The following is a 27,160-nucleotide window of genomic DNA, read 5'->3' as shown; positions in this document are numbered from 1 at the left end:
ACTCTTGCTTTTCAGACTTGAATCATTCTTAACCATCTTTATGATTTGTACCATATATACTTTTATTTATTTATCTTTAAATTGACTTTTAAAAAACTTTTTATTTTAAAATAATTTTAGCTTTTCTCGCAACGGGTTTGCTGCCAGGACACAGGTGTCGTGAAAACCACCGTTAAACCTAAGCCAAAATGGGAAAGAAGACCCACATCAACATCGTTGTCATTGGGCACGTAGATTCAGGGAAGTCTACCACGACTGGCCATCTGATCTACAAATGTGGCGGGATCGACAAGAGAACAATTGAAAAGTTCGAGAAGGAGGCTGCCGAGATGGGAAAGGGCTCCTTCAAATATGTCTGGGTCTTTGACAAACTCGAAAGCTGAATGTGAGCATGGTATCACCATTGATATCTCCCTGTGGAAATTTGAGACCAGCAAGTACTATGTTACCATCACTGATGCCCCAGGACACAGAGACTTCATCAAAAACATGATTACAGGCACATCCCAGGCTGACTGTGCTGTCCTGATTGTTGCTGTTGGTGAATTTGAAGCCGGTATCTCCAAGAACGGGCAGACCCTTGAGCATGCCCTTCTGGCTTACACCCTGGGTGTGAAACAACTAATTGTTGGCGTTAACAAAGTGGATTCCACGGAGCCACCCCATAGCCAGAAGAGATACGAGGAAACTGTTAAGGAGTCAGACCTCCATTAAGAAAATTGGCCACAACCCCGACACAGTAGCATTTGTGCCAATTTCTGCCAAATTCTGGAATGGTGACAACATGCTGGAGCCAAGTGCTAACCCGCCATGGTTCAAGGGATGGAAAGTCACCCGTAAGGACGGCAATGCCAGTGGAACCATCCTGCTTGAAGCTCTGGATTGCATCCTGCCACCAACTCGCCCAACTGACAAACCTTTGCGTTTGTCTCTCCAGGATGTCTATAAAATTGGTGGTATTGGTGCTGTCCCTGTGGGTCGTGTGGAGACTGGTGTTCTCAAACCTGGCATGGTGGTCACCTTTGCTGCAGTCAATGTAACAACGGAGGTGAAGTCTGTAGAAATGCACCGTGAAGCACTGAGTGAAGCCCTTCCTGGGGACAGTGTGGGCTTCAGTGTCAAGAACGTGTCTGTCAAAGCTGTCCATTGTGGCAGTGTGGCTGGTGACAGCAAAAATGATCCACCCATGGAAGGTGCTGGCTTCACAGCTCAGGTGATTGTTTTGAACCATCCAGGCCAAATCAGTGCTGGATATGCACCTGTGCCGGATTGTCACACAGCTCACATTGCTTGCAAGTTTGCTGAGCTGAAGGGGAAGATGGATCGTCGTTCTGGGAAGAAGCTGGAAGATGGCCCTAAATTCTTGAAATCTGGTGATGCTGCCATCGTTGATATGGTTCCTGGCAAGCCCATGTGTGTTGAGAGCTTCTCTGACTATCCTCCCCAGGGCCGTTTTGCTGTGCGTGACATGAGACAGCCAGTCGCTGTGGATGTCTTCAAAGCAGTGGACAAGAAGGCAGCTGGAGCTGGCAAGGTCACCAAGTCTGCCCAGAAAGCTCAGAAGGCTAAATGAATATTATCCCCAATACCTGCCACCCCAGTCTTAATCAGTGGTGGAAGAATGGTCTCAGAACGTTTTTTCTCAATTGGCCATTTAAGTTTAATAGTAAAAGACTGGTTAATGATCACAATGCATCGTAAAACCTTCAGAAGGAAAGGAGAATGTTTTTGTGGACCATATGTTTTGTGTGTGGCAGTTTAAGTTATTAGTTTTTAAAATCAGTACTTTTTAATGAAAACAACTTGACCAAAAATCTGTCACAAAATTTGAGACCCATTAAAAAAAGTTAAATGAGAAAAAAAAAATTTTTTAGATTTGCAGAAAAGCTGCAAAGATAATACAAGTTCTGTAACTTAACATAGTTCTGGTACAATTATCACCTAAGAAATTAAAGTTGGTATAATGTAAACTGTAGACTTAATTTGGATTTCATTAGTCTTTCCCATTAAGGTCCTTTTTCTGTTCTATGGTGGAACGTAGGATACCACATTACATTTAGATGTTGTGTCTTAGTCTCCTCCAGTCTACGGCAGTCCGTCAGTTTGTCCTTGTCTTCTATGACCTTGAGATTTTTGAGGAGTACTGGGCATGTATTTTGTAGAATGTCCCTCCAGATGGTTTGTTTAGTGTTTTCTCAAAATCAGATTAAGCTTATGGATTTGTGGGAAGAACACCACAGAGGTGCAATGCCCTTCTTAGTGCTTCATGTCAAGGATACATGATGCTGATGTGTTTAATTACTATAATGTTAACTTTGATCACTTGGTTAGATATGTCTCCCAGGTTTCTCCATTGACAAGTTCTTTGTAATCAGTACATATTTCTGAGAGAGATACTTTGAAATGTGCAAGTATCCCATTTCTCTTTAAACTCTTACTCACTTATTTCAGCAAAACAAAACTAAAAGCAAACAAAAAAACATATATACTTTCTTAAGCACTGGCCTAGTAATGAGATCAGTGAAAAGGGGGTTAATAGATGGCTAACTTTTTTTTTTTAAATACACATTATGATAAATATAAAAGCATTAAAAATTTAAAAAATATATTCTTATACCACTTATAATCATCTTAAAGTCACAAAAACCTTGTCTTATAATGACAAAAACTTTGGACTGCTCTAAGGTGCTAATGACCAAGGGGTTTAGGTTGTATGGTGATATTGTTGATCCCTTAGTAGGATCATGTAGTTATAGCCATGTAGTTGTAGCATTGTCATTGCTTAGTTTAGTTGGTTGGTTTCTTTAGTTCATATGTTAACAATTTATTAATTGTACAATGTACGGAACCCTAAAGTAGGCTCAGGTTAAGACATAGGCTAGTAGGAGAAATGAGCTGAACAAGCCTTGGTGCACTAAAATACAAGGCAGTGAACACAGCAGGCACTGGAGGTGTAGGCTGTTCTGAGGAGTACAGTGGGTGGGAGTAGGGCATCCAGTTGGATCTGGGAAAATCAGGGGAGACAGCCTGGAGGAGGTGATATGGTCTGGACCCACATTTCCCACTGCTTTGCCCAGATCTTATTCTGAGGGCTACCCCTTTCTGAGGCTCAAAGTTTTTCCTTGGTTACATCATGGAAAAGCCATTTGAATCCACATTCTCCTTATTCCTCTATCTCCTTTTTCCTCACTTTGTACCCTGTCTCCCCCATCCTGACGGTTCAGTCATGACAGATAAGGTCTTGGTTGAGCTTGGAGTTCTGAGCCGAGTAAACACGAGAAGCCCGTTCTGGAAGGCAAATGTTTCTTCCAGAGGGGGTGAAGGGTACTGTCTCCTTGGTCCAGTCGCTCTTAGCCCCAAGACTGTGTTTATGTGGCCCAGTGTTAAAGTGCTTGGATTTAACAAGGCGCAGTGTTCAGGGGCCTGTGAATTTGAGATTCCAGAAATTAGCCCATGTATAGTCTCTCCAAGAGACGAATAGATATTCCAAGAGACTGGATCAATGCACTTGAGTCCTTTGTGTCCTGGGGATCTGAACTTTGAGCTTCATGTTGAGGATTGTGAGCTGAGTGGAGATGGATGAGGGCTGGAAAGCTGGCGCTTGGAAGGAGAGTGTGCTCAACCCAGCATGAAGAGGTCCAGTAGCCACTTCACCACAGGGTGGTGGGATCTAGGGTCACTATAGACTCACCCACACTTTCCTAGTTCAGAGCCTTGGGGTTAGAGGGATGGGTAGGAAATGGGTCAGAGGCAGGTGGGATTGGAGCAGGAATAAGAACCTTTATGGCAGAAAGTGAAGAGGAACTAAAAAGTCTCTTGATGAAAGTGAAAGAGGAGAGTGAAAAAGTTGGCTTAAAGCTCAACATTCAGAAAACTAAGATCATGGCATCTGGTCCCATCACTTCATGGGAAATAGATGGAGAAACAGTGGAAACAGTGTCAGACTTTATTTTTGGGGGCTCCAAAATCACTGCAGATGGTGATTGCATCCGTGAAATTAAAAGACATTTACTCCTTGGAAGGAAAGTTATGACCAACCTAGATAGCATATTCAAAAGCAGAGACATTACTTTGCCAACAAAGGTCCATCTAGTCAAGGCTATGGTTTTTCCAGTGGTCATGTATGGATGTGAGAGTTGGACTGTGAAGAAAGCTGAGTGCCAAAGAATTGATGCTTTTGAACTGTGGTGTTGGAGAAGACTCTTGAGAGTCCCTTGGACTGCAAGGAGATCCAACCAGTCCATTCTAAAGGAGATCAGTCCTGGGTGTTCATTGGAAGGACTAATGTTGAAGCTGAAACTCCAGTACTTTGGCCACCTCATGTGAAGAGTTGACTCATTGGAAAAGACTCTGATGCTAGGAGGGATTGGGGGCAGGAGGAGAAGGGGACGACAGAGGATGAAATGGCTGGATGGCATCACCGACTCAATGGACATGAGTTTGAGTGAACTCTGGGAGTTGATGATGGACAGGGAGGCCTGGCTTGCTGTGATTCATGGGGTTGCAAAGAGTCGGACATAACTGAGCGACTGAACTGAACTGAACTGAAGGACCTAGAAGAATTTCTTTACATAAAATGCAGGACTTGAGCAAAGAATGGATATTTCTGTTTCTCCAGGAAGGCTGTGAAGCAAAGTACGTGCAGCAGTGGCTAGCACATGAGACGTCCTGCCAGCTATGGTTCTTGAGCAGAGGAGGGCTGGGGTTGCCATCTGGAGGGAGACATTTGTTTTGTCAATTCAAAGCCCTGGTAGACCTCATGAACAGGCTGCTTGATTGGCAGTAAGCAGATTGCCTTCCAAGAGAACTTAGATATTGCCAGTTCTTCTGCTTTGTAAAGGCTGCTTTGTCTCAGACTGATGGCTAGGAGTGAGTCGCTGGCAGAGCTGCAGTTTTCCTCAAAGCACTTCCCGGGCCCTTTCCTAATTTCCCCAGCTGATGTTTGGTGTCTTTCTTCTCTCTCCAGCTCTTTTTAGGGAGGAAGCCTGAATATCCCATCTTTCCCTCCAGGAAAGGTCGCCTTTTGTTGGTGGTGGTCTTCTGTCTGATCCCAGACAGATGACTCTGCTAAAAGGATTAGATGAAGACTTTGTAGCCCCTGAAACAAGAAATCTTTCTGCTGCTTTGGACTCATTCAGGACCAAGGGGACTGGGTGACTAGGATAGAACCACAGGTCTGGGTGACTGCCAGAGAACAATACAATAGGACATTGACACTAGAAGGGCCCACTGGAGAACCGCTAGTTCAACAGCCCAACAGCCATCTCACTATCTGCAGGAAAAGGCAGCGGTCTTATGGGGCACAAGGACTTGCTCACGATCTCGCCGCCCTGTAACCGGGACCTGATGACTCTCTCTTTGCTCCTGGATTTTCAGTTTTTCCCTTCTTAATCACATTGCCACTCAGAGTTAGAAAAGGATAATTGTAAAGTCCTAACGAGCTCTTGTGGAAACCTGCCTACTCACATGGCAGCCAGAGCCCAGTGTTGGAGAATGGGTAGGACGCATGGGTGGAACGGGGTGTCCTCTGCGGACATGCTGCTGGAGCTGTCTGGTGGGCATTGGGAGCTAGGCTCCCTAGAGGCATCTGAAGTTATACTGCATCTCTTAGGCATTCTCGGATCCAACTAGTAATGTTGAGATAGTTGTTTAGTTGCCAAGTCGTGTCCGGCTCTTTTGTGACCCTGTGGATTATAGCCCGCCAGGTTCCTCTGTCCATGGGACTTCCTAGGCAAGAATAGTGGAGTGGGTTGCCATTCTCTTCTCCAGGGGATCTTCCCAACACAGTGATCGAACCCATGTCTCCTGCATTGGCAGGCAGATTCTTCACTACTGAGCCTCCAAGGAAGACCAATATTGAGATAACAGCAGCTTTCTTTTCTTGAATTCCGATGCTCCCAAAGTAAAGAGTGACTTTAAAAGATTTATTCTGCTCCTGTGTTTTCACATTTGGCATTTCAGTTTATAAAGGGACAAGAATAGAATCTCATCTCTTTTATATATATATATATATATTTTTTTTTTTTCCCTCCTCTCGAATTCTTCTCTCAAATTCTTTCATCTTATCGAGGGGATAGCTGTTTCTTCTTCTTTTTTTTTTTTTCTAAGCATCTTTTTAAATGATTTACTTGACACTTTAATTCATTGCCTACTCTGAATGAAATATGAAAGTGGGTAGATTTCAAGGGGCTCACGACTGGGGAAGACAGGAGTGCAAGTAACAGTGTTAAAATAAATACCATGATAAAGGCATCTTCAGACTGCTGTGGGCTTGCAGAGTAGACACAGACAAACAGATCCTGCCAGGAGATCAAGAACTGTTTCACAGAGGAGGTAGTAACTGAGTTGGGCCTTGAAAGTAGTTGGGCAATGAGAGGCACTCAGAAAAAAGGTAACAGTGTGAGCAGTCGGGGGAGGAAGAGAAAAAAAGTGCAGTTTCAGAGCAGCAGGCAGTGTGCTGCGCTTGTGCCTATCCTGGAGTGGTAGTGGTAGGGGAATATGGCAGATGAAGCCAAAGGGATTTCAAATTTTGGTGGTGACGTCTGTCATGGGAGGGATTTGGACTTAGTCACACCGCTGTTTCTGTTAGTTAGGTCTTAATTATTTTTCCCCCAGAGAGTAGTTTTCAGTTTCTTTTTAGTAATGGAAAAACATTTTTTTTTAAAACAGTATTTATACCCATCTCCAAATTATATAAAACATAGGATGGCATTTTTAAGTAAATGTGTATTTTCAGTAAGCATAGTGACCTGCACAGTGGAGGTGAGAGAAAGCATTTTTGTGCTTGAATGGAGCTGACCCGAGAGAACCTTCTCATCTGTGGGCACTGGGCCGTTCCCGAATCCTGCACGGTTTGGCAGTGACTGTGCTGGTGGAGTGCCTGTGAGTGGGCTCTCTGGGAATGGGAAAGACTGTAAAACCCTGGAGTGCGTCCCCAGAAGAGTGACCTTACGAGAGAAGTTCTGGGAAACAAACCGCAGGGAGACTTTACAGGAATTTTTGGTTGAGCCCACAGGCAAGGCACATGAGGAAAAGAGATGTAATTATAGTTTGTAAGTCTATGAAAAGATGCAATGAGTGACATGAAATAGCCGTTCTAAGTTTCTTCTTCCTGTTGGACAGGAAGGAATGGGGGTTTATGCATTCATGCAGCAGATTTTTACTGCGTGCCAGCTGTAAGCTGGGCCCTATACTACATGCAGAGAATAAGGTGGCTAGCAAAGCATTCAAGGTTCCTGCTCCTAAGAAACCTGGGGGGAAGCACATTATGGCACAAGGGAGCAATTACAGATTATGGTGAGTGCCATGGAGGGTAAGTCCTCATTCAGACTGGAGGGTCGCAGACTTCTCTTAGGAAGTGAGAGGCAAGTTGAGCTGAGTAAGATTCAGCCAGGCAAAGACTATGGCATAGGGGAGCATCCAAGGCAAAGGGGAGCAGCCTGGAGAAACTCTGACACTTTAGGGAACTAAATAGAGGCCCACGGAGCTGGCACCCAGAGGGGGAGGGCAGGAGAGGAGGCTGGAGAAGAGTCATACAGGGCCTTATAGGGACATGGGAAGATTTTAGATTTTACCCTGAATGTTGGGGAGCCATTGGGAGTGTGTTAAGCAGGAAATGACATGATCTAGTGTAAAAGGGTGATTGAGACACCTCCGTGGAGAATGGAGCTGTGAGGGTAAGAGTGAAAGCTGGGGTGAGCAGGAGGTTTTCGTCGCAGTTAAGGGGAGAGATGGGGGTGGCAATGAGGTGCAGAAAAATGGACAGATGAAAGATACATCTAGGAAGTAGCATTGTTTGGAGTCGGTAAGTGGATTGGCTGCAGACCAGAAAGAAGTAGGGATGCACAAAGGTACCTCCTTGTCAGTACAAGTCTGCATGGGGACTCCCAGCAGACCACACAGGTTACAGGTTCCTGTCTTTCCGGAAAGGTCAGGTAGGATTGGTCTGAATCCAACCTTGCAGAGGCAGCAGGATTCAGCTGACCTCTTGCTCTGCCCAGTTCAAGGAACTTACACACAATAGCAGCACCCAGCAGAGATTGCGGTTCTCCCAGAAGTGGGCACTTACTGTGTCCCTATCTGGGCCCCTCTCCCCCCCACAAGGCCCTAAGGAACCACTATAACCCCTGTGTGCCACTAGGGGGAGCATGGCCTGCATTCTGTGTCAGGTCTGGTCTGGAGGCTTTTTGAAGTTTGCATTACTTTAGAGAAGAGACTGACTCGTATCAGCTTTAGTAATCCGCCCTGACCCTTCATGCTCCTTAGAGGAATGCCTGGTATATGGTATTTGTTGTTTAGTCGCTAAGTCGTGTCTGACTCTTTGCCACCTCATGGACTGTAGCCCGCCAGGCTCCCCTGTCCATGGGATTTCCCAGGCAAGAATACTGGAGTGGGTTGCCATTTCTTTCTCCAGGGGATCTTCCTGACTCAGAGATCAAACCCAAGTCTCCTGCATTGCAGGTGGATTCTTTACTGCTGAGCCACCAAGGAAGCCCACTCAATAAACATGGGTTGGTATCATAACTGTGATTAGTGTCTTATTGTAGAAATGAATGGGTATTGCCTCTTGTTTCTCAGTATGGAGACTGGGCAGGTGGAATGTGCATTTTAGGGATCAGGAGAAGAGCAGAGGACTGCCTGTTGGGAACGGGACAAGGGAGAAGGTGAGTGATTTGATGGTGTTGCCCTTGCCCTTTCATCCTGTCCTTCACGGATGGGGGCGGCTAGGGCCTTTGAGGAATTCCTGAGTTGGTACTTGGGTCGGGGTGTTGGATTGGGTGTTTCTAGTGGCTGGTTGAGTGTGCCCTCTTTGACACTGCGGTTGCTCCACTGACGCAGCAGTGTCCCCCACTTAGGGTTGGTGCCACCCTGTTATTTCCTGCTGGATTTTGTGATGCTCCTACTACCTTATCTCCTGCGTATATTTACCTTTTAAACTAGAGTGAATTAAAATCTTGTTTTAAGAAATTTGCTATAATACTGAAGGTTAGTCAAAAACACAAAGATTCTGCAAGGGGTCTCTGCATTAAAGATTCCATCAGGAAAAAGTATGGGACTTCCTTGGTGGTTTAGATGGTGAAGAGTTTGCCTGGAATACAGGAGACCCAGGCTCGATCCCCGGTTTGGGAAGATCCCCTGGAGAAGGAAATGGCAACCCACTCTAGTATTCTTGCCTGGAGAATCCCATGGACGGAGGAGCCTGGCAAGTTACAGCCCATGGGGTCACAAAGAGTCGGACATGACTGAGCAGCTAACACACATTGAAAAGTATCTTCCTTGAGCCTCTGTGTCCTTTTCTAGGGGCCGTATCTACTGCCCCAGGTTTTTGTCTGTGATGAAGAACAGCTGAGATGAATGAAATTCTCAGCTCAGTGCCTGATTTAAGGAGAATGCTTTCACACACATCTTTTCATGCTTATCCCAGACCTGTCACTTGCTCAGGGGATGGGTTTTATGGGTAAAAGCTGGAAGGCTTGGTGACTTCCCAAGGGCATATGGCTGTCACAGAGCCCAGCACCGCCTGGTCTTCTGACCCTGGCTTTGTCTGGTGCCCTTGGAACTGCTCTACTTAGTACAGGAAAGAGAGCTGAAACGCTTGGGTATTATTTCTAGATCAGCTGTCTTCTGGTTCTGTGACCTGGGGCAAGTTATTTAACCTCTCTTTTAGATTTTTTAAAAAATCTGTTAAATTAGTATGATAACAGGAATCCTAACTCGGGGTCTGTTGGGTTTGAGAGATGAGCCAAGATTGTAAGAGTTTTTTTGAAAATTGTAAGGTAATGTATAGCTGTAGGGCAGGACTTTTTTTCTCTAATCTGTGCACCAGTATGTTTCACATCTCGTAGAGGCTATCTCAGAGCCTTCAAGGCTGAAAGGATGGTAACTGAGCCTATCTTATCATGACTCAGAAGGAGTCTTTATCTTCCCCAGGGAATCCAGCCTTGATCTCATGACTGGCTGTCAAAAAAGTTGTTAGTTTGTAAGATCAGATGGCAGTGGACTTTAGAGGAAAGTACCAGGCTAGGGGGCAGCAGATTGGTCTCTACTGTTAGTACTTCGACTGCCAAACTAACTTTGTTACCGTGGACTAAACATTTGATCCCCTTGAGCCTCAGTTTTCCCATCTATAAAATGGTGATAATAATGGTGGCTCAGACGGTAAAGAATCTGCCCACAATGCGGGAGACCTGGCTTCAGTCCCTGGATAGGGAAGATGCCCTGGAGAATGGAATGGAACCCACTCTGGTATTCTTGCCTGGAGAATTCCGTGGACAGAGGAGCCTGGTGGGCTACAGTCCACAGGATCTCCAAAGAGTTGGACAAGACTGAGCAGCTAACACAATATGACAATATGTTTCAAAAGGTTTTGAGGATCAAACAAGATAGATCCTATAAAAGACTATTACACAATAGAAATATGTACCAGGGAGTTAAACTTTGAGGACTTGCTGTGTTCCAGGCACTGTGCTAGCTCTCGGTCAGGACTGATGCCATTTCTGACTTGGACAGCAGCTCACAGAAAGCCTGGGCTTTCTGCATCTGTGTCGTGTCTGATGCTCGGGCTGTGACTCTGGATTGCCCAGGATGCTTCCTGGTGCTGACTGAGCCTTTCCTCTCCATCGCAGGGAGATGAGAGGCTGCTTCGGCACCGGCGCTAGCAGCATGTGTCCCTGTGCTGGTTGACGTCGTCGCCCCAACCTGGGCAGGCAGCAAGGTAAGCAGAGAGGCCCGTCCAGGCGAGCTCCTGAGATGTGAGTGCATTTCCGCCTCAGCCCGCTGCCCGGAAAACCCCAAGTGCGCAAACAAGTCAAGGCAGGGCATCTGGGTCCTCCCTACCCTCGCTCCAGGACCCAGAGGAAGGGCTGGCTTCCCCTCCAAGCGTTCCAACTGACTCCTTCCCCCCCTCACCCCCCTCCCCAGCCGGGACTCTTCCAAGTTATAAAAAATGAGACACTGGAGGGGAACAAAACAAGTCCACTCACTGTCTTCTCCCTTCTCCCCTCTGAGCTGCTGAAGCGAGTTCCCAGGAGCAGCCCAGAGCCCTTGTCTGGCTGGAAGGGAGGTAGGAGGAGTGGAATGCGTGCGGAGCCCGAGCTGATCAAAAGACAGTGCTGTTCCGTGAAAGCCTCCCAGAACTGAGGGAGAGGGGGAGACTGTGGGGTGGGGGGAGGAGAGGGAGGGGGAAAGAGGGAGGGGGAGAGGGAGGGAGGGAGGGAGAGATCGGAGCGAGCGCTGGCGAGAACAGGGTCTCCATGACGACTGGCCTGGCCGGCCAGCAGTGCTCCGCTTATTTGGCTGGAAGGAGCGCCACGAAAGGTCAGAGGAAGGAGCTGTGGGAAGCTCACAGCAGGTATCGGAGCCGGAGCGAGTGGATTTGGGGGCCGTGGGCTCCCTAACAGACTGTGGTGTGAGCCAGACTCTGCCGAGAATGGAGTGGGCAGGAAAGCACCGGGACTTTCAGGTAAGTCAGCTCTCGGCTGGGATTGTTTTTCCTCCTTTCCTGGCTGTAGTCTTGGGCTGTTTTCTGGGAGGCCGGCGAGTGTCTGTATGCTCTGCTCTGCTCAGGGTTTGGGGCTCAGGAATGATGTCATGCTCCAACAGTTGGATTCTATTAGCTTACGGAGGAGGGAGGCAGCCAGTTTTCTTGACTTTGCAAATCTAGCTGATCTCACTCTTGCTGAACCTGAGGTGTTTAGACTTCACTATAGGAATCATCATCTTACTTTTATTTAGCACAAAGGCTCAGGAAATTTTACGGGAAGAGTCTTTTATGTAGGGAAAAAAAAGAGAATTATCATCACTCCCGCAATGTGTTTGTAGTTCTTACATGGAAACTCCAGTGTCTTTTGAGTGGCTGGGTTTGTTCTAGTGAACACTGTTGTCTTTTGGTGCTGCTATGTCTGACCTCATGAAAAAAATAAAAGCTAATTAACTCAGCTGGGAGCTGCAGTGAGCTCCAAGTCTCTCTGGGGTAGTTATTAGGAGAGAGGGGCTGTCCTAGGGATGTCTAAACCAGGGCCAGTCTCTCCTCTCTCTCTGTCCCCCAGGTAGGCTGGTAAGAAGCAAGCTGTCCTCCTTTATTATTAATAAAATCCATCACAGGTTTTCCTAAACAAAAACCTGGGGTGGAGGCAGGGGGCGTCAGGGGGTGTGGGACCTGTTAAGAGGTTCATTATCCCGATATCTCTGAGTGGGTTGCTGCTAAGAGCTGGGTTGCCTGAGGAGACCTGAAGTGCTGTGGTTGTGCTGAATGGATTTCCTGGTTAATGTTTGAATCAAGTCTCAGGGCATGTGGTGTCTCTGCCACGTACTCTTTCTACACTGTTTGCCCTGTGTTTCAGTAAAACTTATCCTGACCTGGAGGACCGGTGTGTGGTGAGCGCAGTGTGGCCTCGGGGAGAGGATCATTCCAGAAGGGCACTTGTATAGGTGATGGGATCGCCAAGGCTGTCAGTGATCTCAACAGGAGGTTTCATGCGGTGGACACTCCCTGCAGTGGAGACCCCTCAGGAGACATGCTTCTGCTTCAGCCATGTTATATCTTAAACTTACTCCTGGGCCTCAGGAGGCTCGGTGGCTGCTTTTGGTTTCCCTGTGGGATGAGGGAACAGCTGCGGTCCTAGCTCTTTGGTTTTTCTTCTTGAACTTTCTGAACAGAATGTCTTTTGTACTCCAGCACACAATGAGGGGCCTTCTGATTAACTTCGGGTCAGCTTGCCAATGAAAGCACTGGCCGTGTCTCGAATCGGGCTCCCAGAATGTATACATGCGTGCATCACTGTTGTGGCCCGAGGCTCCACAAGGGTGAACTCAATGGCCCTGCACCTTGGACGGGCCACTTATAAAGCGGTACTTCCTTTTATTCCATTCTAGGGCTCCTCTGCTTGGTTGACACCTCGATTAACTGGGGGGATGTGGCCTGGTGCTGTTGGCTGGGACTCAAGTCAGGAGATATGAAGAGGAGTCGTTGGGCCTTTTGGTGGGCAACACAAATCCAGGATCTCAGTTCTCCTCTATTTGTGTGGATGTAGTGGGGCAGCTCCTTCATTTTTATGTCCCTCACTCACGTGAAGTGGAGAAGGCACTGGCGACCCACTCCAGTACTCTTGCCTGGAAAATCCCATGGACGGAGGAGCCTGGTAGGCTGCCGTCTATGGGGTCGCATAGAGTCGGACACGATTGATGCAACTTAGCAGTAGCAGCAGCAGCTCATGTGAAGAGGGCCAGCAGATGCTCTTTCTTCTGGTGTAGCAGAATGATAATAGCTTGGGGTTTAGAAGACTTGGATTGTGGCTAGGTCATGCTACTCACCGTTCAGGTAGCCATTGGCAAGACTCTCAACTTCTACAACCTTCAGATTTATTGGCTGGTGAGATGGAGGTAATGATAATAGTTCCTCCACAGTACTGTTGGGAGGAGCAAATGAAACAGTTTCCACGGAAGAAGTTTAAACCAGTCAAGACCTATATAATGTAAGATGTTATGAGTTGACCCTTGAAGAATAGTCCCTCTCTCTTCTGGAAAGTCACTTTGCTCTCTGTTCTGGTTTTCCCATTTATAAAGGCCCCTCTTCTTTTTTGCATTTATAAATAAAAATGAGAAAAACCTTTGAAAACTTCAAGATGTTAAAGGAAACATACAGGCAAGTTTAGTAAGAGTGACATTCACTGTAGGCTTGGAGCCTTGTAAATGATCCTTGAGAGATGAAGCTTTCCTTGGGTCCCCTGATTCACGTGTTTTCGTTCAGAGGAGAGGGATTTCAAGAGACCCCTTGGCTTTTCCAGTGTCCCACAGCTAGCTGCCTGGTGTTTACAGAGTCATAGATTTTAGGAGCTGGAAGGGAAGCTACTAGTTGCTAGGGCCCATTCCCTCATCCTGTTAGGTTGTGCTGGGAAAACTGTTCTGAGGGAGCCCAGAGGCCTTTCTCCTCTGTCCTGGGTTTTAAAGGCAGGGTTCTAACTGGCAGGAAGAGTTATTGCTCTGAAAGGTCCTTGGGGGCTGAGCAGCTCTCTTAGGAACCTGTAGCTATAGCTTAGAGGGAAACAAGAAATAAAGAAAGAAATGAGGAAGTGGGAATTCCAAGGGCAGAGATACTCGATATGCCCTGGGACTGTGCCAGGGAACAGAATTGCAGGGGAGCGGGGAGCCTCTGGGCAAGGGCACACCAGCTCTGTCCTCGGGGACACTGGGAGGCTCCTGGGTACTAGGCGGGAACACAGAGGCGGGGCTGGTACCCCACCTGCAGCCACAGCTCTTGTAGGGCAGGGGCACACCTGGCAGCCAGGCCCTGGAGTGGTGCCTAGGAAGAAGCCCATGAACACATTAAAAAAAATAACAAAAAACCAACAAAAACAACAGAGCCTTCTTTTCCAGGTGAGTCTTGTCACAGCAGCCTCGCTAGCCTGGGGGAAGCTGTCCACAGCTTAGCGCGGGTCTGCAGCTGTTTGCCGCTCCTTCAGTCCAGCTTCCCAGAGCTGAGTCACAAATTGGACCCCTCCATGTTCCTTAAGGATTAAAAAGTAACATTTCTGTTCTCACTCTCTTTCTCCTACTTCTTCTACTGCTCTTCCTGCGCTCTCCGGCCCTGGGCTCCTTCTGTCTACAAAATTAGAATTATCAGTAACCCCGGGAAGCTGAAACTTTGAAATACCCTGGAGGACAAGCCAAGGCCATCCTCAGTTCTGCTGGCTCTGCCCCGTCCCTGGAACGAAGGGCTTGGGGGTACCGTTTGGAGCAGTGCCCTGACTCCAGATATCATGGCCATCCTGCTGGCTGGGGACGAGGAGGGGTGTGCCCCAGTCCCCACCTCACTGGATTCAGTGAACTGTTCCGGGAGACCCCCCGGTCACCGGAGTGAGGTGGAGGGTCTGAGTCCTGGGCCTTCCCAAGCCCCTCCCTGTGGGCTGGTGGGACTGAGAGGCTGAGAGCACATGGTCTGTTGCTTCTCTTAGCTGTTACCTGTCAGTGCCCTGGAGGCTCCTGATGTTTTGTGTGGGGCCCAGGAGAGTTTGCTGAGACAGCCAAGCAGAGGGAAAGCCTGGAGCCTGGAGGAGGCGGAGGCCAGGCAGCAGCCCCCCAGGGCTCTGGCTTGTCTGCCTTCTGTGCCTCCACCTTCGCTGGGGGAGGGCCCATCTGCCGACAGATGAGGGAGTTCTTTGATTTAGAGGAACCATGGAAAGTGGAGAAGGGGCCAGGAGGGCATGAGAGAAGGGAAACAATGACCATCTGGCGTGGTCTGCAGAGATCTCTCTCTCTGTGGGAACACGTGCTTTCGTGAGTGCCTTCTTCTAGGGGTGGGGAGGGAGGCCCTGTGCTCTGCTGGGGCAGAGGTGCTCTGTGCACCTGTCCCGGTAGGTGGGGGGTGGGGTGGTGGAATGCTGGATAAGTCTGTCTTGGGAAAACATGCCATGTGATATTGTCTGATAGAAAATACCGGAGTTGGGATGGAGGTCCAAGAGGAAGGGGTTATATGTAAACATATAGCTGATTCACTCCATTGTACAGCAGAAACTAACACAACATTGTAAAGCAACTCTATTCCAAAAAAAAAAAAAAATCCAAGGTCTCTGTCTCTAGCCATGGGCCTAGAAAGACTGACCTGGGTGTGTGTGTGTTGAGCAGAGAGGAGGATGCCGAATGAGTCCAGACTACCTTAGTGAAGGATTTCGCCAAAGATCCAGTCTCTTGTTTTTTTCTGACTCTGGTATACTGTTGTTGAGGGGGTGCTGAAATGATCACAGTACTCTTCTCATCTGAAAGCTGCACTGTCTATATAAAGGGTGAATTATATGCAGTCAGGATATGAAGCCTTCGTAACCAAAGCTGACTTGTCCCTGAGAGTTTGTCATGAAGCTACCTGTTTCTCAAAGATCCAGACTATATTTCTGTGTGACTTGTCACTGAAGGGGATTTGTATGTGAGTTGGCAATTGGCTAATAGGAAACGTCACAGTGAATGAAGGACCATTTGAACTTGGGTAAAATGAGATGAACACAGGGTTATGGAGACAAGCTCTGAAGCAGTAAGGAAGACTGCTGGAAGGAAACAGGAGAGAGGCCCTGGGAAGGGGTCTGGGGAAAAGGTAGTTCTCAGGGATAGGAGGGGTGGCAGAGGGGGTACCTGGACTAACCTAGAAGGCCCTCACGACTTAGCAGAAGGCTGGTTTGCCCCCAGGGGGCTCACGGAGACAGCTTTGTGTAGGTCCTAACAGGCACTGGGAGGGCAGGGGTGGGTGGGGGTGGCTGGCACTGGGGTCGACACCCCTGTTCATTTGCTCTTGGACTTGGAGACATCCCTGGTCTCCACATGTTCTCTTGGTCTGTTCACTTATTTAGTCAGTGAATCCAGAGGGTCTGGGCCAAAAACTGGGAAAGATAAAAAAAAATCAAGTGTGAGATTTATCATACACACACCCACACCCACCCACCCTGTATTACATGATTTATTATGCTTATTTCCTCCCCAGTGTGAGCCTCTGTCCATGTGACTGAGAAGGAGCACAGACCTACTGAACTTTTAGGTTTTGATGGTAGGGTTAATGACTATTCATGCTTTAGACTGGGCGAAAGGAAGAGGGGCCAACTCTTAGACTCTGATTTGAAGCACTATTTGCGTGATGGAAGAGAGCCAACTAAGGACTGGAACTAGGAGGAGGGTGAGGGTTCTAGGCCTGGGTGGCAGCTTCTCTGGGAGTGTCAGGCGACGGGGTGTGTGTGCAGGGGGTAGGGAATGGGAAAAGGGAAATGGGAAAATTGGAAAGAAAACTACAAAGTCAGCTGGATTCTAGAACTCTTTAGCTTTGTGTGCTCATTTGTGTCTTGGAACAGAGGCTCCCTTATTGAGTTCTGACAACTGAGTTTTATAGATTGCTTTTAAGGGAGTCAACCTGTAATGTGTGTGTTCAACTCTCAGTGACTATTAGATGCCCAGTGAGAGTGTATGGTGCTGCCTTTGAGCAGCTCTGATGAAACTATTTACATATGATACTAGAGTATCTTATAGGCAGTCTGGTGAAGTGATTAAGGGCTGGAACTCAGGGATCTTAAATAAATCTAGATTTAGAACCTGATATTACTATTTGTTATCTGTGTGACCTTGGGTAATTTAACTAATCTCTCTGAGCCTCAGTTTTCTGTGAGGCATCTGTAAAATGGATATACAGTAAGTCCCCTGTATATGAATGAATTCAGTTCTGAGAGTGCATTTGTTAGCCCGATTTGTTCAAAGTCCAACAAAGTTAGCCTAGGTACTCAATTAACATAATCGGCTGTATAGTACCATATAGGTGTATATGTATATACCTATATATATATATAGGTTTATAGTACTTTTCACACAAATAATACATAAAAGACAAACACAAAAAGTAAACATTTCAAATCTTACAGTATAGTACCTTGAAAAGTGCAGTAGTACAGTATAATAGCTGGAATCCAGGGGCTGGCCTACAATCCCATCAGGTCTTCATAAGGACTTCGGTGAAGTCATCCTCTTGTAGATCTAGCTTGAAATAAATATACTGTACTACTGTACTCGACACAGTACTGTAAAGTACACAAAAGTACAGCCACTTGTAGAGGATGCACACACATGACAATGAACACCAGATGTGTGAACAAACTTACATGACTGGACACGTGAACACACGTTCCCATCTTCGAAAGTTTGCAACTTGAAGGTTTGTACATAGGGGACTTCCTGTAATGATAGTTCTTAGCTGGTTAGCGTTGTGGTGAGGATTGAATGAAATGATGCATGTAAAGCTCTCAGCCCAGTGCCTGGCACACAGTAAATGTTCAACGCTTTCCATTATTATCATCAACTTAGAGCAGCACTTTGAAGAGACTATGGTTGGCATCTCTTAATCAGGTTGGGGTTACTGTGTTAGGAAAGTCAAATCAGATCCTTCTTTTAGAAGGAGTGTAGACTTTGCATTTTCTTCCTCTTTCTGTCAAGACCTCAGGAGAGTTGCTAAGTGGTCCTTCTTGACCCAGCTTCACAGGCTCAGCTTTATCCTCCTGAAGGAGGCTTACCTTCACAGCCAGGGGAGTCTAGAACTGCTTTTTGCCTGCCCCTGTCCTACAGGCCAGCCCAGGTGGGACCTTGAGGTCCCCTTTAACTCAGCCCTGGAGGTCCTGTCCAAGCTGGCTGCCCCCAGTGCTCTGGACTCTGGCTACCCTGGCACTGCTCACCTTTCTTCTGTGAATTCTCTGTGTCCTTCAAAACCCGGCTTAGAACATGGGCTTTGAGGCCGGCTCTGGAGGTTCACAGTCTGGCTCTTTCTCTTACTACCTGTGGACCCCTGCAGTTAACCTGTATAAAACCTTAGTGTCTTCGTCTGTAAATTGGGAGTAATATTACCCATCCCAACGATCTGTTGCAGGAGTTAATTTGTATAAAGCACTTAGCTTGGTTTCTGGCACACACATGCTCTCAGTAAGTGCTAACTGCTGCTGTTGTTGGAGATCTCTCCCTCCTAGGAACGTCTCTGCCTGCATGCAGCAGGAGAAGGAGCCCTGGCCTCGTAGTAAGCAGATCCGAGTGTTAGTCCTAGGCTTCAGCTTCCTTTTCTAGCAAGGGGGATTGGGATTGGGTGTTTTCGTTGACATTCTGACTCGGCACTTGAAATGCATCTTATCTTTCCAACTAGATTCCCTAAAGTCTTATGAAACTGAATATAGTAGTTGATACATTTTATTTCCTCAAATTGACCTACGTATGTAGTTTATGCTTTAAAACATATTTGAGTAACTTTTTAAAAAAAACCCATCAGCTGGATTCTGGGAAACGTTCCGACTTGGTTCTTTTAACTTGGAGACTGGGAGCTTGTTCTCAGCTGCACAACAACTTGCAAAGAGGCTCTATCTCTTAGTAAGCTAGAAGGTCTCCCAGGTCAGTAAGAAATAGAGGTGGTGGTTTCACTTAGTGCCTCTGGAAAAATTTTGGTCAGTAGATGTTTGGAGTACTCATGTGCCGCAAAGACTTAGACCAGCTCTGTGAATAAGTTCTGTCCACAGTTTCCCTCTCTCAGTGGAGAAAACTGGCAAGTGTTTTCTGATGGATCCTCTCTCCTGTAGATCCTGGAGTGAGCCGCTTGTGCTCAGAGACAAACCTGTGTGTTAGGGGAAGAGCCCTCCAATGAAAGAGTGATGTCCAGACCCGGGTCAGGCTGTTGTGGTTCACATTCAGGCTCTGCTACATCCCAGCTCGGTCACCTTGGGTACGGCACTTAGCCTCCTAGGACCCAGTCCCTCGTCTGTAGAATGGAGGTGGTAATAGTACTATTTTCATAGGGTCGTGGCGAGGTCTAAATGTCAAGTGCTGAGAATAGCACCTCATATCTAGCACTTCATGCAGTGTGAGCAATGATTGTTATATTTATTATTCTCTTGTAAGTCAAGCAGAGTTTGATTCTGAGTGGCTAGTCTCTCTGGTTTGTTCTGCTGGGAAATGTGAGGTGCTACCCACTTCCTCTATGTCTTGGACAGATACCTAGTATCAGCAGGGCAGTAATATGTGTCCCCTATCAGTGCATGGACTTCCCAGGTGGCGGTAGTGGTAAAGAACCCGCCTGCCAATGCAGGAGGCTTAAGAGACGTGCGTTCGATCCCTGGCTCAGGAAGATCCCCAGAAGGAGGGCATGGCAACCCACTCCAGTATTCTTGCCTGGAGAACCCTATGGGCAAAGTAGTCCATAGGGCTGCGAAGAGTCGGACACGCCGGAGGCGACTTAGCACATGCACTCATTATCAGTGCAGGGGTCGTAGCTCCTGTACCTTGCTTTTGTAAAGAAATATGTAAGCTAGAGGGGGAGTCTGGCCAAAAAAAGGAGCATCTAGGTTGAAAGGACCCTCTCTGATGAGTCATGCGTGTTCTGTAGCAGAGCCCTGGGTGAAAGAGTAAGGGCGGAAGTGGGCTGAGGGAGAATGTAAATTCAGGGGCAGAGAGAGCTTGTGAGTGGTGAATATCCCCAGGCAGGTGGTTGCAGTTCAGACAGTGAGTTGTAGGAGAGGCTCCTGGCACTTTGTCTTCCAGGAGACAGGTTGCCTCCCCAGCCCCAGGTGACATATGTCCCCTCACTGGACTCTGAGACCAGTCTCAGAGGAGCAGTGGGTTGTGTCCAGGAGAGTCTAACCTGTTCCTCAGAAGAATGAGTAGCTCCAGTAGCTTGGTGCATCTTATCTACAAGTGTAATTATAAAGAGATTGCCTTTTTCAACGGCAAGAAATGGGAACTTTTGCTGCCAAATTTAGCAGCATGTTTTAAGTCCCTCAAATCTCCTTTGAGTGCTACCAAAGCTCTCAGCTTTGTTGTTATCTCTTGTTGAAACAGTCTGGGAAGGTCACATCAACAGTGCCAATTTATGGGCCTGCCGAACCCAGGCTGGCCCGGGGCAGAATGGGGAGTTCCTGGGAGTAGGTGCTTCACAAATTTTCCCTTTGAGTGAGGCTGTTTATAATTTAAGGTTCCTTTTGCTTCAGAAGACCAAACTGCGGATTAGGGTCAAACGTCTTATTTCTTCCGCAGTCTTACTTCTGTAGGCTCCCAGAGGCAGGAACTCAAACCCTGCAGTAGCTCCCTATATACACTCAGGGGAAGCTCAGCCTTGATAGTATTTTCAGCTGCCTAAACTATGCCTGACTCTCCTTACCGGAGGTGAGTTTTCTTGGTGCAGATTTTGTGCCAGACTTCCCTACCTTTTTTAGTTTATTGGCAATTTTTGACCTCCCGTGTTTTCTGAAGGAATGATTAAAAGAAGTGAAGACCAGAGGGTGTAGAAACCACACGTGAGGTTTCGTACTCATTTGTAGAGATCTGAGAGTAAGAAAGTCAGATCCATGTATGCCTAGATGTTGTCTCTTGGCAAATGGATGCAAATAGGGAAAGGAAGTGAAAGAACCTGACTGACCCTGGCAGCTCTCAAGAAGTGTGGTGTTTGAATGCGAAAGGAAAATACCTGGGATAGCTCAGTTGAACTTGGCAATGGCAGTGGCCTTGGTTTGCAGTCTGTGACTTGACTCACTCAGAGAACTGAGACTTTGGAATCCAGAAAGAGGGCCTTGAAGTTTATTTCCTTTGTTCCCCTCTCACCTCCAGATTTATTCACCACTTTGGCTTCAGACATAAATGGAAATGCCAGATAAATTGCTATCTTTGAGATGGCTTGAGCAGCACTGTCCTCTCTGGGTCCCAGGCTCTTTGGGTGGGCATCATCGCTGCCACTCAGGGTAGGGTCACTGTTCAGTTGTGCTGGGAGAGCCGGCTGTGAGGATGCTAGTGGTAAGAAGGACTGTGGGTTTTCTTAACGCTGAGTAAGTGCCCAAAGGGAAGTGGCAGGGGCCAAGCTAAAAAGAAAACAGTGAGGAACAGCTGGAAAATTGTGTTGTATTTAGACCTCATTGAATACAAACAGACAAGTTTCTTCTTGAAACCCACATCTGTTTGGTGAACCCAGGCGGGTTTTATATGCAATGCTACCCAGACTTCTTTTCACCTGAAAAATACCCAAGGTCAGATGTCTACATAGCTCTGCTAGAAAAAGTTGAGCCCTGGGAAGCTGCAGAAACTTAAAGGATAAGACCGAGGAGTTGTGTGCATCCTACCATGATAAGAAAAGTTAGTGAGGGGAGAAGGCAAGCTGTGGAGATTGCGATACCTGTGACATCATCCTGGCCAGCAATAGCAGTTAATGTCAGTAGGGGAACTGGGATGGTTTTATCTGTTTGTGTTCCCTTAGAGTTTATTTCTCCTCAGTCTTTTCTCTTTTTAATTTGCAGTCTTTCCCTGAGATCCCCTGGAGGGCAGGGAGAGTGTCCAAATCTGCCTCTTTTGTTTAGAAATGTTATTTATTCATTCATCCATTCAATATGTCTTTATTGAGTGTCCATCTTGTTCTTCGTTTCTTGGGCTGCCCTTGTGGCTCAGCAGGTAAAGAATTCACCTGCAATGGCAGAGACCTGGGTTTGATACCTGGGTTGGGAAGATCCCCTGGAGAAGGGAATGGCTACTCACTCCAGTATTCTGGCGTGGAGGATTCCATGGACTGTTCCATGGGGTCGCAAAGAGTCAGACGCCACTGAGTGACTTTCTCTTTCATCCTGTTCTAGGCACCATTCTCTATGATGCAGAAAGTGAAAGTGAAGTCACTCAATCGTGTCTGACTCTTTGCGACCCCTACCAGGCTCCTCCGTTCATGGGCTTCTCCAGGCAAGAATACTGGAGTGGGTTGCCATTTCCTTCTCCAGGGGATCTTCCCAACCTAGGGTCTCGCGAATTGCAGGCAGACACTTTAACCTCTGAGCCACCAGGGAAGTCCAAGAAGGTACCTTCCCCAAATCTGCACATTCACAGCTTTTTCTTGTCCTTGAAGCTTCAATGTCATCTTCTCCGAGAGGCCTTCTCGAACTTCTTTTTTGAAAACAGTTCTCAAGTTCCTGTGCCTCTCTCTTTCACATCACCATTATTTCCTTCATCGCTCATATCACTGTCTTTATCTTATTTGTGATTTGTTTGCTTATTTACTGCCTGCCCCCACCTCTGCTCTACTTAAAGCTCCACCACACAAGGACTTTGATGTGTTAGTAGTTATGTCTGCGGCAAAGACAGGGACTTCCCTGATGGCTCAGAGGTTAAAGTGTTTGCCTGCAATGCTGGAGACCAGGGTTCGATCCCTGGGTCGGGAAGATCCCCTGGAGAAGGAAATGGCAACCCACTCCAGTATTCTTACCTGAAGAATCCCATGAACGGAGGAGCCTGGTAGACTACAACGATTGAGTGACTTCACTTTCTTTCACCTTCCTGGAAGAGAGAACAGCAGTGCAAAGTCTTTGGGGGTAAAAAAGAGGTCGGCTTTTTGAGAGAACAGAAAGAAAGTCATTGTTAGAATACAGGGGGCAAGTAGATTAGGAGCAGAAGATGGTGGAGGCTACTTCAAGTGCAGCCTTTTGGCCGTGGTAAGGAGCTTGGAAAACCAGTATGAGGTGTTCATATTCTAGGTCTGTGGCACAACTAGGGCCAAGTTGTCAAAATTTGAGAGGGATGATTGGCTGAGGGGATGATTGGCTGAGAGGGAGATTGAATTTGAAAAGAAAAAAAGCAAGGGGAAAGAGAAGGGCTCTGGAGTGGGGGTTGGCACGTAGCTAATTAACTAAAGGAAGTTGAATAAATACAACTCAATTCTGCATAGTTCTTGGGATCAAGCAATATGTTTTAAAGATTTCTGTAGATTTTAGATTTGTGGTACATCATTAGCAGAATGCATGCTTATTCTCTTATACGTATTGTGTTTTACTAGGCATTTTCACTTGCATCATTTTAGCAAATTCTCACAACAGCTGTGAGTGAATTTGTTGATGCTGTGGTGTCTACGGTTGAGGAACCTAGACTGGCTAACTTGCTTAAAATCCAGATCTAAGTCTGTACCATTCCAAAGGATGTGCTCTCTCTGACTGGTGCATTCCTCTTAATTATCTAAAATAGTTAATGAGCATTTTCCCTCTTGAATTGTTCTGTGTTGTTTACTGTCCTGTTCTCCTTTCTATCCGCTGGAAATTAGGATAAGATTTTGGATATTTGTGGGTTTCATCTTTTTCTGAAAGGTGTATCTGGTTGAATGTTGAGAATACCAGTCCAAATCAAAAACTGGGCAGGGTAAGGGTGTGTGGCAAGACTTGGAAACAGATAGTCTGAATCACCTCTCTTTATCTGGGTAGGAGGAGTGATCATCTTTCTCATTAAACTCGTTAACTACTTGTGGAGACAAGTAGTTAATTAAATGTTATATTATGAGTCCCTCTCATTTTGCAGTAAGAAGATGGAGTTTGTTTTTGGAAGATTTAAGCAATATGTCAGTAAATTAGCATTTGTAAGTAAATTCAGATGTTTTAGTCCACAGGTCTCTTTTGGAGTCTTCAAGTTTGTTGGCAATGTTTGAGGAAAGAAATTTAATAGGCCATAACTTTTAGTCGCTGGAAATTGAACATTGACTAGTTTCTATTGATAGATACTTCTTTTTTGTGGGACTGATCCTGTTTGGATTCTGTAAATCAGGGGTGAGGGTTCTGCAATGAAAATGTACAGGGTGTTGATAAACTTCCAGTCCTTGGTGTTCATGAGATCTGTGTTCAGCCTTGGTCCGCCAGCTAGATGGAATGGTCTGTGAAGGGCAGAGAAGGTGAGATTGAATTTCAGGTTTAGCATAGATTCCTGACACACAGAGGAATTTCTTTGGTAAGTAATGGGACTCTACTTTTCTGTTTGCCCTACCACTGTCTGTTTTAGTAACTATTTGGCTTCTGAAGGAAAAGCTCTGTGATTAGGAAAGACTCCTTGAGAGGGTGCTTTTATCTCCAGTACCTCTTCACTGAGCCTGCACTAGATGGTCACCCCCATGAGCCGGGACACACAGGTGATCTAGTGAATGATGGAAAAGAGCTTGGTTGAGGTCAGAACTTGAAGTGATTGAACCCTCTGGAAATTGTTCTTCTGAAAGCAAGAAAGGATTTAGTTGGTAAAAAAGAAACCCCCATGTGGCGCTAATAAAGTGGTAGAGAACCCGCCTGCTAATACAGGAGATGTGAGAGATGCGGGTTCGATCCCTGGGTTGGGAAGATCCCCTGGAGGAGGGCATGGCAACCCACTCCAGTGTTCTTGCCTGGAGAATCCCATGGACAGAGGAGCCTGGCAGGCTACAGTCCATAGGGTCGCAAAGAGTCAGACACGACTGAAGTGACTTAGCATGCATGCATGCACACGGTCATGCAAAGAAACCTGTGAGACCACACGGGAGATAGAATTAGAGGGGAAGAAGCATGTCTGCCTTACTGGGTGTGACTGCCTTACTGGGAGAGCCTGATGGGCTACAGTCCACGGGCTATGAAGAGTCGGACATGACTGAGCACAGCACAGAGAGGTAATATTCTAGTCCCTCAAAATTCATTTAAAGGAGACTATAAGAGAGGTCTGGATGGTGGGGAGGGAGGGTCTGACCTCCAGATGACAGAGTTCTCTAGGGCCTTAAGGGTTTTCAGACTTGAGCTGCTCCCAAACTCACCTGGGAAGCTTGTTTCCAGTTCAGTAGGTCTGAAGTGGGGCCTGGGAATTTGCATTTTTAACAGGTTTCTAAATTGCTACTGCCGCCACTGCTTGGAAAGCGTTGCTTCCCAGGCTTAGCAGCTGAGAGTCTGATGTCGGTGAGAGGGCCAGATCTAAATAGGTGTGAATTCCTTTCTAAACTTGGGCTTCCCTGGTGGCTCAGATGACCTGGGTTTGAGCTCTGGATCAGGAAGATGCCCTGAAGAAATGAATGGCTACCCACTCCCGTATACGTGCCTGGAGAATACCATGGACAGAGGAGCCTAGTGGGCTGCAGTCCATGGGGGTGGCAAAGAGGCAGACATGACTGAATGGCTAACACTTCCACACTTCCACTTCCTTCATTTACTTGGAATTTCATGTCTATACTTTACAGTCTCCTGGGTCGCTAACTCCATAACATCAACAAAGCCTGGTCAAAGTTCTTGTCCTCAGTCTCTAGGATTCTTCTTGCAATATCCCTGTCACCTCCACATGAGGTTTCCAGCTGTGTGCTTGTCTGTAAACAGCTGTTGGCTAATTTTTGGAAAATGCCCTTCTCGGGCACTCTTTTCGGAGAGGTGACCTTTATGCCAGGATAAAGTCTCCCCTGCCCCTCAGCACAGCCTACTGGCTGGCAGGACTGTTTTCAGGGACTGCGAGCAGGCTCTGCACTGCCTGCGTTCTGTTGATTAGTCAAGTTTACACAGGACATGCCTGGGAGATTATCTCTTTAGCCCAGGAGTTGAATTTCAAGGGCAAAGTCCACAGTTGGCACCTGATAGGCTGAGAACACCTGGACGGGAGGATTTCATGTGGCTTTCACTCAGCCAGGCCTCTGTGCCTCTTCCCACAGAGGTCAGGTTTTCTGCTTGTCTGCTGCCCAGGTAGGTGACTTTGGAATTCTTCTCCCAGAGCCTCATGGTTCCAGGCATTGCCCCTTGCTATCTCTTCAAGGGCCTGCGGCTCCAGGTGAGACACACGATTTAGTAAATAAACACAAGCTGCCTTCTCTTCTGTGGAATTCTGTTTCCCCTTGATTCCTTGTCTGTGCTTGCCTCTCCCCTGGAGGGAGGATCTTCATCTCTCCTGCGTGGCCAATGACTCTTTGATTTTCCCAGGACTCTTCTTTGTTTAGCTTCCCTCATTATTCCAGGATTCTGTTTCGGTATGAGAAGGGATGTTTAAAGGTTACCTGATTTTCCTCTGCCCAGCCTTTGTCATATCGCTGTACACATGGAAGATGATAAATTTTGTAAGACACTCTGGGATAGAAGAAGGCTGCTGGTAGCCCTGAGCCCTGGTGCTGCCCTGGGTTGAAGAGGTCTGCTGAGCTTACTGATGGGAACTCTGGTCCAGTCCTAGGTGCAATAGGGTAGAAGTGAGAAAACTGAGCGCCCGAGGTGGCCGAGCTAGGACTGGACTCAGATCTCCACTGCTGCTGATTCAGGGCATTGCTGTCTATACAAGACAAGAACTGTGAAGTGGTAACATTTCGGATTAGCAAGCATGCACGAAACTCTCTCTTAGCCTAATTTTTGTTTAAGATTTGTTTGTTCCCCTCTCTTCTTTTTTGGTAGCAGAAGTAATATATTTGTTCTAAAAACTTTTACAAAACAGAAAAATATATAAATCTGAATAGGAACCCATCCTTTAAACCCATGCACCAAAAAATATAATCATTGTTAACAGTTGAGTAACAATGGATTTTTTTCTACGTTTGCATATACACTTATTTCATCTTTCAAAACATGGTGATACTGTAATAAAAAAAAAAAGCATTGATGACAGTGTGGAGAAAGTTAGAACCCTTATATATTACTGGTGAGAATGTAAATGGTGTAGTTGTCAAGGGACTAAATTCTTTTGGTTCCTCAAAAAGCAAAAACTTGCCTAATGACCTAGCAATTCCACTCCCAGGTATAAACCCAACAGAAGTGAAAACAGAAACTCAGGTGCTTTATGCCAGTGTTCGTATCAGCGTTATTCACTGCCTCAAAGGTGGAAACAACTGAGTTCATCCACACATGAATATGAACAGCATGTGGTAGGTCCATGTAGTAGAATATTAATCAGCCATGATTAATAG

At 46.7% G+C, this 27,160-nt stretch overlaps 1 protein-coding gene and 1 pseudogene across 4 annotated transcripts in view; both read left to right on the top strand.

Moving 5' to 3' along the window:
* Nucleotides 1-27,160, top strand: part of ST5 (suppression of tumorigenicity 5) — a 167,366-nt gene that overhangs the window by 34,535 nt on the left and 105,671 nt on the right. For 2 of the 4 annotated variants that reach the window (XM_018059505.1, XM_018059507.1), the window contains exon 2: nucleotides 10,626-10,714. The gene's annotated coding sequence lies outside the window, so the exon portion shown is untranslated. Of the gene's footprint in view, nucleotides 1-10,625; nucleotides 11,063-11,212; nucleotides 11,462-27,160 lie in introns of those variants that run through there. The other 2 variants (XM_018059506.1, XM_018059504.1) reach the window with 2 other exon arrangements.
* LOC102170250 lies at nucleotides 138-1,686 on the top strand (annotated as a pseudogene).

Source organism: Capra hircus, chromosome 15 (genome assembly GCF_001704415.2).
Source record: "Capra hircus breed San Clemente chromosome 15, ASM170441v1, whole genome shotgun sequence".
Lineage (NCBI taxonomy): Eukaryota > Metazoa > Chordata > Mammalia > Artiodactyla > Bovidae > Capra > Capra hircus.
This window is presented reverse-complemented; position numbering and strand designations above follow the sequence as displayed.